The following is a 12,628-nucleotide window of genomic DNA, read 5'->3' on the forward strand; positions in this document are numbered from 1 at the left end:
ATCGACTTGCAGGAAGACAGAGCCCATTAGTCATTAATCACCTGCATAGAATATATATACAGTCTAGTTCCACAGAATTTCTGAGGGATAGTCTTCAGTAAGTGGGCAGCTGGATTTATCTTTGAACTGCTGCAGGAAGACTCGAGCCAGGCTCTTGCAGAAGCTGTGAACATCTATGGCACGTGTGCATGATGGAACCTGTGTTGCATCAACCAGAACGAGGCAGGGAACTGGATTTATTAGGTTAGTCACTGCCTTTTGCAGGATTGAAGGCCAACTCATTTATTTGTTATTGCAGGAAAACCAAAGAAAACTAGGGCTTTATCAGTTTGTCATCTCCTCCAACCCCCAAGATGCAATCAATTTTACCCTTGAGTCCTCCAGCATGATGACAGAAACAGAATTATGTCAAGAGGAAGACTTTTGAGTGACTATATTCCAAGTGATGTAAATCAAGGATACTGCACCTCACCGTCTGTTATCCAGGAAGTCGCTGTGGTATTTTCATCTATTGCATTTTAGCCTTCTCTCGTGCTTTCAGGGAAGAAACTCAAATTAGTGGATAGTAACAAAAAATGAGTGAGCCAGGCAGTGGAGGAGCAGCGCTATGGTGAGTCACGTGCTTCTACTAGACTGGATGGGAAGAACACCATCAAAGCATTAAATGCAAGCTTTCACTGCCTTGACAGATTGGGTAACAAGAACACTCACAGCTAAATCTGCATTCTGCCACCAGAAAGCCTGGGCCCAGCAAAAACTGCTCAGAAGGTCCTTGGCCCTAGAAAAAGACAAGGCCTTGCTTAAAGCCATTGAGACGCCTCCTGCTTTTAAAGCTCTCCAGAACCACACTTGGGTTTGAATGAGGGTATTGGTATTGGTATTGGTTTATTATTGTCACTTGTACCGAGGTACAGTGAAAAACTTGTCTTGCATACCGATCATACAGGTCAATTCAATTACACAGTGCAGTTACATTGAGTTAGTACAGAGGGCATTGAGGTAGTACAGGTAAAAACAATAACAGTACAGAGTAAAGTGTCACAGCCACAGAGGAAGTGCAGTGCAGGTAGACCATAAGGTGCAAGATCACAACAAGGTAGACCGTGAGGTCAAGAGTCCATCTCATTGTATAAGGGAACCGTTCAATAGTCTTATCACAGTGGGATAGAAGTTGTCCTTGAGCCTGGTGGTATGTGGCCTCAGGCTCCTATATCTTCTGCCTGATGGGAGAGGAGAGAAGAGAGAATGACCCGGGTGGGTGGGGTCTTTGATAATGCTGGCTGCTTCACCTAGGCAGCAAGAGGTAAAGACAGAGTCCATGGAGGGTGGGCTGGTTTCCGTGATGTGCAGAGCTGTGTCCACGACTCTCTGCAGTTTCTTGCAGTCCTGGGCAGAACAGTTGCCATACCAAGCTGTGATAAATCCAGATAGGATGCTTTCTATGGTGCATTGATAAAAGTTGGTGAGTGTCAAAGGGGACATACTGAATTTCTTTAGCCTCCTGAGGAAGTAGAGGTGCTGGTGAACTTTCTTGGCCATGGCATTTACATGATTGGACCAGGACAGGCTATTGGTGACGTTCACTCCCAGGAACTTGAAGCTCTCAACCCTCTCGACCTCAGCACCGTTGATGTAGACAGGTGCATGTACACCGCCCCCTTTCCTGAAGTCAATGACCAGCTCTTTTGTTTTGTTGACATTGAGAGAAAGGTTGTTGTCATGACACCATGTCACCAAGCTCTCTATCTCCTTCCTGTACCCAGTCTCAACATGAGTTTTCCTTTTCTTTGGTGCCATGCCCCACAGCTTGCTTGATGTGACTTCTTACTTCTTGAAGAGTATGACAGAACGATTGATGAGATGTGCAATTCCATTACTCAACATGAAATTGAGAGAGTAAAGTATTATTCATATCTCTGAGGTCCAGTGACTAGTACAGGTTTAGCCCATTGTATTTGCTGAGTGATGGTAGCTGAATGAGATGTTCTCATTCCTGTAGGATGAATCATCAGCTGGGGAATGGTGTGCTGGGACCCAGCAGACATCCAGCAGGAAACAGTGATCTGCACCGGGCTGGTGTCTGATGATTCTCTCATGGCTTTCTGAGAGAGGCTCAGGGGATCTGGGTGAGGCTCCAGCCTTTGGAATGACACAGTTGTGAAGTCATGATGGGCAAATCATGATGGGAAGTCATGATTGGTAAATGGAGCACTCCTGAAGAGGTCCAACGATATTCCCTTCCGTAACTTCATCTGACTACCAATGACTATAATTTACCTTCACCAGTGGAATAAAATTCATAATATTGGTTTCAAAGGTTCATTCAGTGGAATTATCCAAAGCTCAGTCGAGTGAGGTGATAATTCTTCTACTGGATGAAAGTAATAATTGTTTGAGTCTGGGAGGACTTGTTTTGACATTTGTCCTGAATGCGAGTGATTATTTTTTTTCTTAAAGAATTTAATGTTGCCAAGTAATCATTTGAGGAATTAATGTGGGACTTGGGAACTATATTACACTGTTCTTTCATTTCAATGTTGCTTATCTTATTAACAGATAAAATTTATTTGAATGATTAAATCAAAATGGAATAAGATAAATTGACAAGGAACAAGAAACAGCCATTAAAGCATTAAAATAGTTGGGTAGGAATTGGATATTGAGAATTGAATTGAGAATTGAATTGAGAATTGAATTGAATTGAATTGAGAAGTGAATTGAGAATTGAATTGCGAATTGAATTGAGTGCATACCACTCATACAGATCAATGTATTACACAGGCCCATCTCCACTCCCACCCTGAGGAGTACAAGATTACTCAACATTAATTCCTTCTGAGGAGCAGCTACCGCACAAGAACAATGGTAAGGAGGTCCAAGACTATTGGAAATATATTTGTGGGCACATCTGGACAGAAATACATGATCTTCCTCAGCCCTCTCCCTCACTCTCCCATTCCAAGTTACCTTCATTCCTTTCTGTTCTTCAGTCCACCTTACTCTGTTCCTCATTCCCTAATTGCCTCTCAGTTTACTCTCACCACTCTCATTCCTTCCCACTGTTGTATTGTAGCATATCATTCTTCATACTTTTCCTAAGTAGATTATGATTACAGAACTTTCTGGGTGGGATGTGGGGAGGTAGGGTATGCAGAATGTAGGTATACAGAATGATGAGGGTTGTTTGTATAGTTTACTATATAAATCAATAATGTAACTGCTTAATACTGAATTCACTACTCATAGTAGAAGCTATTGAAACAATTTACTCAAATGAATGCAAGCACAATAAAACAAAATGACACCAACAATAGGCGATTCAAATGCACAGGAACACAAGAAGCTGCAGAGAGTAGTGGACTCAGCCCAACAACATCACAGACACATCCTTCCCCACCATCAGTAGTATCTACAGAAGGCACTGCCTCAAGAAGGCAACATCTATCATCAAAGATCCCCACCACCCAGGCCATGCCACCTTCTCGCAACTACCATCGGGCAGGAGGTACAGTAGCCTGAAGTCCCACACCATCAGGTTCAGGAACAGCTACTTCCCATCAACTATTCAGTTCTTGAACCAACCTGCACAACTCTTATCACTACCTTCGTAATAGCAACATTGTGACAACTTTGCACTACAATGGACTTTGTTTTTTCTGTTCTAATTGTGTTCTTTCTTGTATCATTTTGTATAATTTATGTTTAATTTATGTTTCTCTTGTGAATGTTGTGTATCTGATGCTGCTGCAAGTAGGTTTTTCATTGCACCTGTGCAAAAAAGTGTACTTGTGCATATGACAATAAACTAGACTTTGACAAACATTATTTTCTGCCTTAAAGTGTAATATACATTATCTTCTGTGCTAATTCTATTTAGTTCCATCTTAGAACTAAAGTGAGTATATTATTGTTACTATTCACCTTATTGACAAAATGTTTCCATGATCTATCCAAGATTATTACTTGTATTGGGAAAGAACCCAATTATTTTGTTGTAAACAAGGCTGGGTTTGAGATCAAGCATCAGAGGTGGGCTAGTTGTGATGATTAAATGTGCAGGAAGTGATTCACATCAAAAACCCGATGCCAAGCCACCAGCTTCTGTGTATATCCTGGTTGATGAGGGTTGTTTGTATGGTTTAATATATAAATCAATAACGTAACAATAGAAAAGATTTGTTGAAAATGACCATAGGGGGAAGCATGATGCTGCATAAAGACAAGGTTGGACAATGAGGAATGTGTGTTAGCATATGGATAGAGAGGGATGGTTGCACCAGTAAGTTGGACTGGTGAGAGGAATAGATAAGGGGGAAGATAGAGGAGGCTGGAGTGATATGCACATCGGGAGGTGGATGCATCTGCCATTCTTTCTTAACCTTGAGCAGAATGTTATTGATTCGATGACTCTCTAATTCTACAAAATGATGTGGAACTAATGAAAGCCACATTCCGAAAGAACGACTCTTTTCATCTGGATTGATCCATTTCCCTCCATAGATGCTGCTTCACCCACTAAGTTCCTCCAGCAGTTTGTTTTTTGCTCCAGAAAGTTAGTATACAGGTGCAGCAAGTAATAAAGATGGCAAATATTGGTCTTGATTGCAAGACTGTAAGATCTAATATACTAAAGTTGGGATGTCTCTTTACAACTGTGCCAGGCTTCGGTGACATCACACCTGTAGTACTCATTTAGGAAAAGATATTCTTGGAGTCAGTACAGAGATGGTTCACTAGATTGATTCCTGGGATGAAGGAATTGTCTTATGAGGAAATATTAATTAAACTGGACCTACACTCTTTAGAGTTTGGGAGAATGAGAGGTGATGGTATTGAAACACATGATTTTAAGGGAACTTGACAGTTTAGATGCTGTGAGGATGTTTCCCTTTGTAGGGAATCTAAACCTAAGGAGCATAACCTCATGCTAAAGGGACACCCATTTAAGAGTGAGCAGAAAAGGAATTTTCTTCTCTCAGAATTCTTTACCCCAGAAGGCTGACGGTTTTGTGTTGTTATCAGAGTTTTTTGGATTGCAAGGGAATTATGGGTTACAGGGACGGGGCAGGAAGATGCAGTTGAGGCCAATGATCAGGTCAACAGTGATCTTATTGATTGGAGCAAGCTTACTCCTAGCTAACTCCTGCTCTTATTCCCCATGTTCTTATTGTTGCATGTTTAACTTCCTGTAAAGTGATCAAATCTTGTGACCCTGAATGCTTGAATCACTCTCCTGCTCTTCATTTCATTGGCTATCTCCAATGATGTCTTCTTGGTCACAATGCTTGTTTTTTTTTCTCTCTGAGCAGCAGATGAAGTACTTTGGTACTCATAGCCCCTACTGTGAGATCAAGTGATGAGTCACTGAAGAGAGGTGCACCCTTTGTACATCTGCAGTCCATTTTCTTCGCTTTCTCTGCCGCACTGCCAAATCCTGATTCCAACAAATTTCATGCTTAGAGTGAGCCTTTAAATGATGGAGATGAAATCGAGTCTTGTGGATTGTGAACATGCGTGCTCAACTTAATTTCCTGGGAACCTCGATACAATACCTCAATGCTGCAGCTGTGGTAAAGAGGCTCTAACTAACAAAGCATTATACAGTAAAACTCTGATAATCCTACCGCCCTATTGTTTGGAAATCTGGATGGTTCAGCATCTGGCTCACCTGGTTCTGTTTCCCCTGCTCCCTGTAAACTCACTCATGCCCCGTTCACTCACTTCTTTTAAACTCACCTAGGCCCCGTTCCCATTCTCCTTCTATCCCAGGGCCCTGTTTCTCCCTTTAGATTCACCTCGTTCATTGAAAATTGTATTAAACTACAGTCTAACATCTAAAAAGTGTGTTGGTGTATTAATTGGAGTAATATTCAATGGTCTGGAAAAATCTGTCAATCCGCCATGATCAAAGTCCCATGGTTGCCAGGTTATTGGAGGTTTGCTGTAGATTTCAGCTCTCCTTTTCATGTGTGACCTTTCTCTATTCTCTCCCAGTTCATTTAGATAATAAAATTGCCATCACAAATCACTTTAATCATATCAGGCTTGGTGTTACCTTCTGTAAGTTACAAATATTTGAGTAATATATTACAATTTTTTATTAACATTTTTCTTGTTACTGTAACTTCTGTTCATGGAAAACTGCCGCAGTACAAGGCAGCAAGTTAATTTGACCAGGATTATGTATATGAAGATTTTATTTAAAAGCATTATCAGCTGATTTCAAAGATGGGGACATTTTATATATAAATAAATAAAAGTCAGTTCCAGGCATGTTGTATGTTTTTATCATTTTTCAGTGATTTTGAATGAAATGGTCATTTTCTGCAGTAATGTAATGAAGGAAGATCGTGATTGATTAAAGTGACTATTATATTATGCAATATGTATTTATTATTTTACAGATATGGAAAAATTGGAATTTTCATCATTTCAGATGAAAATATTTATCATTTAAAATAATGGCAAAGTAATAACTTTGCTGTTTCCTGCTTTAGTATCATAACACTGATGTAATACTGAGATTCCCAAATGGTCAAAGTAACCTTCAGAAGAAAAAGGGTCCAAATAAATTTGGACAAGTAATTCGAATTCAACCGTAAAACATAACTAAATGCCCTGGATAGACTAGACTTAAAGGAGGGTGTATTTTAAACACCAGACACAGAATATTGAACATCTCTCCTCTGAACATTGTCAACCATATAGTTAGGTTTTTCTGCAATGCTTTATTTAACTTTGAGATAAAATTGTACGTATTACAATGCAGGAGGGGATAAATTGCATAAAAAGTAACAATAAAGTATCTGCTATGTTAACATTCTTGCTGAGGGGTGAGCTTTACTCTGAAGTAACAAATAGAGGCAATTTTGGAGTGAATTTCTGAAATGCAGATACTGTAGTGACTCACCGCACCGGCATCGAACCGGCTCCCAACGTCGTGGACGTCGTCGGAGGCCCCGATCCAAGATGGCGCAGGGCCCTCCTTCTTCCCCATCGTCAGGCTAGGAAAGCCCGCGCGCGGGAAGGTCAGGTGATCCTCGCGTGATGTTAGCGCAGGAACTGTAGTGCAGGAAGTTTTGGGATATTAAAGGCGCACCGCGCCCCTGTCGTCCATTCGACTTCTGATTTCGAACCAGCGACTCTGTGTCTTCATTTTGTAGTGTGTAGCTAGCCACTACATTGGTGACCCCGACAGGCCCAAACGTTTTTGGACCTACGATGTCTGCACAACAAGAGGTACAGGCAGTAGCCTTAAACTGCCCACCTTCTGGACCCTCTGGCCCCGTGTCTGGTTCGACCAGGCCGAGGCCCAGTTCCAGATTCGCCAGATCACCAGGGATGACACCAAGTACTATTACGTGGTGAGTGCCCTCGACCAAGACACCGCAGCCCAGGTCGAGGACTTCATTCAGGCGCCCCCGGAGGAGGAGAAGTACAATAAGTTCAAGACCCTCCTTCTCGAGACTTTCGGCCTTTCCTGACGCGAATGGGCCTCCCGCCTTCTCCACCTCATTGGGTTGGGTGACAGACCCCCCTCCGCGCTCATGAACGAGATGTTGGCCCTGGCAGATGGGCATAAACCCCGCCTGCTGTTTGAGCAGGTCTTCCTGGAGCAGTTACCTGACGACGTCCACCTGCTCCTGGTGGATGCCAATTTCAGCGACCCCCGGAAGGTGGCTGCCTGGGCGGAAGTCCTTTGGCGGGCGAAAAAGGAGAGTGAGGTGTCTGTTGAGCGCATTGCCACGCCACGTACCCAGCGGCCCAGCAGGCCAGACCCGGCAATCGAACACACCCCACCCGCCACCAAGTCTGAGACACCGATCGACCAATGGTGTTTCTACCACTAGTGGTGGGATGCTGATGCCCGCAGATGCCGGCCACCATGCAGGTTTCTGGGAAACGCCAGAGCCAGCCGCCGCTGATGGCTACGGCAGCTGGCCACCCGGATAGCCTCTTGCATGTGTGGGACAGGCGTTCCGGACGTCGGTTCCTAGTGGACACCGGAGCCGAAGTCAGCATCATGCATCCCCACAGCCGCGAGACTGGCAACTGCACACCAGGACCCGCCCTCAGAGCTGCCAACGGCAGCACCATTTGCACCTTTGGCACCCGTTCAGTACAACTCCAGTTCGGCACCAGCAACTTTACTTGGAGGTTCATCCTGGCTGCCATCGCGCAACCACTCCTCAGGGCAGACTTCCTTCGTGCCAACAGTCTGCTGGTTGACCTGCGGGGTAAGCGTTTGGTACATGCCAGGGCCTTCCAAACGTTCTCGTTGGGTGAGGCCAAGCTACTGGCCCCACACCTTGACTCCGTCACCACGTCGACCAACGAGTTTGCCAGGGTCCTGGCAGAGTTCCCGTCTGTACTAACACCCCAGTTCTCCACCACCTTGCCCAAGCACGGCGTCCAGCATCACATCTCCACCCAGGGCTCTCCCCTCCATGGCTGTGCCCAGCGGCTACCCCCAGACAAGCTCCGCCTCGCGAAAGAGGAATTCAGAAAAATAGAGGAGCTGGGGATCATCCGCAGGTCGGACAGCCCATGGGCCTCTCCGCTACACATGGTCCCCAAAGCAGCTGGAGGCTGGCAACCCTGTGGCGATTACCGACGCCTCAATGACATTACCACCACGGACCGGTACCCCGTGCCGCACATTCAGGACTTTGCTGCCAACCTGTATGGGCGGTCCATTTTTTCCAAGGTCGACCTCGTCAGTGGGTATCACCAGATCCTGGTGCATCCGGATGACATTCCGAAGACGGCGCTGATCACACCTTTCGGCCTCTTTGAATTCATCCGGATGCCCTTTGGTCTCAAGAACGCTGCTCAGTCCTTCCAACGACTGATGGATGCGGTTGGGCGCGACCTTGACTTCACCTTCATATGCCTTGACGACTTCTTGATTGCCAGCAACAGCCGCCAGGAACATTTCATGCACCTCCGCCAACTCTTTTCTCGCCTGAGGGATTTCGGCCTGACCATCAACCCAGCCAAATGCCAATTCGGGCTGAAGACAATCGATTTCCTGGGCCATCGGATCGACAAACACAGCGCCACGTCCCTGCCTGCAAAGGTCGACACCATCCGCCATTTCGCCAGACCCACCTCCATCAAGGGCCTGCAGGAATTCCTCGGTATGGTAAACTTTTATCACTTGTTCATACCATCCGCAGCCCGCATCATGCGCCCGTTGCTTGCTCTCCTGTCAGGCGGAAGCAAGGACATTGTTTGGTCAGAAGAGGCTCACACCGTGTTTGTCGAAACCAAGCAGGCCTTGGCGGACGCAGTCATGTTGGTGCATCCTTGCAGGGACGTCCTGACTGCCTTCACGGTCGAGGCCTCCAGCACAGCGGTCGGAGGCGTTCTAAAGCAGCTCATCGAAGGGTGTTGGCAACCACTGGCGTTCTTCAGCAGGCACCTTCGACCGTCAGAGCTCAAATATAGCGTCTTCGACTGTGAGCTGTTTGCGTTGTACCTGGCCATCAGACACTTCCGATACTTCTTGGAGGGCAGGCCGTTTACAGCTTTCACCGACCACAAGCCGTTGACCTTCGCTTTCAACAAGGTCTCAGATCCCTGGTCAGCACGGCAGCAGCGGCATTTGTCGTACATCTCAGAGTTCACCACTGACGTCCGCCATCTGTCTGGGAAAGAGAACGTGGTCGCGGATGCACTGTCACGGCCCACCATCCGAGTTTTGTCCTGAGGGTGGATTTCGGCGCCTTGGCGGAGGCACAGCGAATGGACATGGAGATGCCCAGCTATCACACCGCAGTCTCGGGCCTGCAACTGCAAGACCTACTGGTGGGCCCTGGTGAGCGCACCCTGCTCTGCGATATCTCCACAGGTAGATCCCGCCCCATCGTCCCAGCTGCCTGGCGCTGACGGGTGTATGATGTCATCCACGGCCTTGCACACCCATCCATCCGGACTACTGTCTGGATGGTGTCCGACAAGTTCGTCTGGCATGGCCTGCATAAACAGGTTTCCGAATGGGCCTGGTCCTGCACTCACTGCCAGACCTCGAAAGCACAGCGGCACGTCAAGGCCCCCCTGCAGGATTTTCAACCTACCTGCTGGAGGTTTGACCATATCCATGTCGGCCTGGTCAGCCCCCTCCCAGTCTCCCGAGGAGTGCGGTACCTCCTCACGATTGTCGACCGTTTTACCCGCTGGCCTGAAGCCAATCCCCTCGCAGATACCTCCGCCCAGTCCTGCGCATGGGCCCTTTTGTCAACTTGGGTGGCCCGTTTTGGTGTCCCGGCACATATCACTTCAGACAGGGGAGCTCAATTCACCTCCGGCCTGTGGTCTGCCTTCGCCGACCTGTGGGGTTCCCGGATCCACCTCACCACCGCCCATCACCCGCAATCCAATGGGCTGGTGGAGAGGTTCCATCGCCACCTGAAGTCAGCACTTAAGGGGCCCAACTGGGTAGACGAACTCCCCTGGGTCCTGCTGGGGATATGCACCGCGCCAAAAGAGGACCTGCATGCCTCGTCCGCGGAGATGGTCTACGGAACGCCCTTAGTCATCCCGGGAGAGTTCCTACTAGCCCCTTGGGGGCCAGAGGAAGAACCTGCCGCGGCACTCGACCGGCTGCGCGAGTAGCTTGGAAACCTGGCCCTGATTCCCACCTTGCGACACGGACAGGCCCCAACCTGTATGCCGACTTCCCTCCAAGACTGTAAGTTTGTCTTCTTCAGGAGGGGCGCGCACTGATCACCGCTGCAATGGCCGTATGAAGGGCCATTCCGGATCGTCAGGAACAATGGGTCTATGTTCGTGCTGGACGTTGGGGGGCACGAGATGGTGTTTATGATTGGCCGGCTGAAGCTGGCTCATTTAGACTTGGACCAACCCGTGATGGTCCAGCGAGCGCGGCGCAGGGGCAGGCCACCCAAGTCATAGTTTATTTAATTCTGGTTTTCGTGACGGTATTGCCGGTTCTTGGGGGGGGGGGGGGTGGCGTCATGTAGCGACTCACCGCACCGGCATAGAACAGGCTCCCGGCATCGCGAACGTCGTCGGAGGCCCCGATCCAAGATGGCGCGGGGCCCTCCTTCTTCTCCATCGTCGGGCTAGGAAACCCCTCACGCGGGAAGGTCAGGTGACCCACGCGTGACGTCAGCGCGGGAACTGTAGCGCAGGAAGCTTTGGGATATTAAAGGCGCACCGCGCCCCTGTCGTTCATTCGACTTCTGATTTCGAACCAGCGACTCTGTGTCTTCATTTTGTAGTGTGTAGCTAGCCACTCCAATACAATAATATCCCCAAATTTCCTGGCAAGTTGCAGCAATATTGCAGACATCAAGAAGAGTGCTGCAATTTTTTTGTGTTTCAATGGAAAGGAAAATTAGATGAGCTGTATATCAAGACCTTATACTGTAATCTGCTTTATCCTTCATTGAAGTTGGAGGCTTCATGCAGTAAGTTAGTAGCATCAATCATGATAGTTATACATGTTAACCCTTTGGTGTAAACAAGAGAAACTATCTTTTGTGATGATAGATTATGTTTAAGGCTAATCTTCTGTAACTATTTAATTGTGTATTCTCTCTATTAACTCATGCAAAGATAGGTATTCTCATTCTTGTTGGGCATTGGTCTTGGGATTAACATAGTTGTGAATGTTTTGGCAACCTTTGCTATCCCTTCATAAAGTCCTCTTCTTCATCTAGACCCCCAGAGGAAATTTCACCCATATGACTTTCGATGGTGCCATTTAAATGGCTGCAGCAGCCAAGAATAATGAACAAAAGTAACTGCAAAGTAGGAAAGAAATCCAAAAGTGGTTTGCAGACCAGACATGTAAAAAATTATATGTACGGAAAAACAGCTTGCACCAAATGAACGTATTTAGTAGCTACTGCACATTGTACTCTGCTTCTGAAATTTGATTCCATCGACTTCAATAAGCAGAGTACAATGTGAAAACACTATTATGTTTCCGCATTTAGTGCAAACAATCAAGATAGAATTTCTACAAATGGTCTTCCTATCTGCAGAGATCTGATGTGAGAAGGTCAGGATTCATGATTGTGATGCATACATTTTATATCAGTGGCCTTGCATTGTTATGTTTGTCAAGGTTGTTCCAGCTCCTTGTAAGGGGAATCCAAAAGTGCCCATCCTTCTTCATATCTCCATATACTTCAATTACGCACTTACTTTTCTTTCAAAGCATGTAAGTTTGTCTCATTGTTTGTTGACTCCTTTACTTGTGTAAAATCAACAAGTCACAAAACCATGCCAAGTTCTAATACATCTAATCATTCTGCAAACCAAAATGGGTGCAGTACCAATTCCTGCTGCATTGCAGATGCTTGTTTAACATTGCAGCTATGTCCCTAGAAACTACAGGATGCTGCTAAACAGATCCTTTTCCCAGGCTGATGCCAGTATCAGAAGTCTGCTAAGTGGCTGGATGGGAATGGGTGGGGGCAGAGATCTGAGAGCTAGAGGGCAGTGGATGGGGTGAAGGAAAGAAGGTAAAATGGGACTTGACTTTGTGAGATTCCACACGTTAACCAGCAATATAACAAGAGTTTTAGGCAATACGTGAACCTTGAATCACTAATAGTTTGTAACAGAAGGATGATGAATGAAATAATGTTAATTG

The sequence above is a fragment of the Pristis pectinata genome, chromosome 6, assembly GCF_009764475.1.
Source record: "Pristis pectinata isolate sPriPec2 chromosome 6, sPriPec2.1.pri, whole genome shotgun sequence".
NCBI lineage: Eukaryota > Metazoa > Chordata > Chondrichthyes > Rhinopristiformes > Pristidae > Pristis > Pristis pectinata.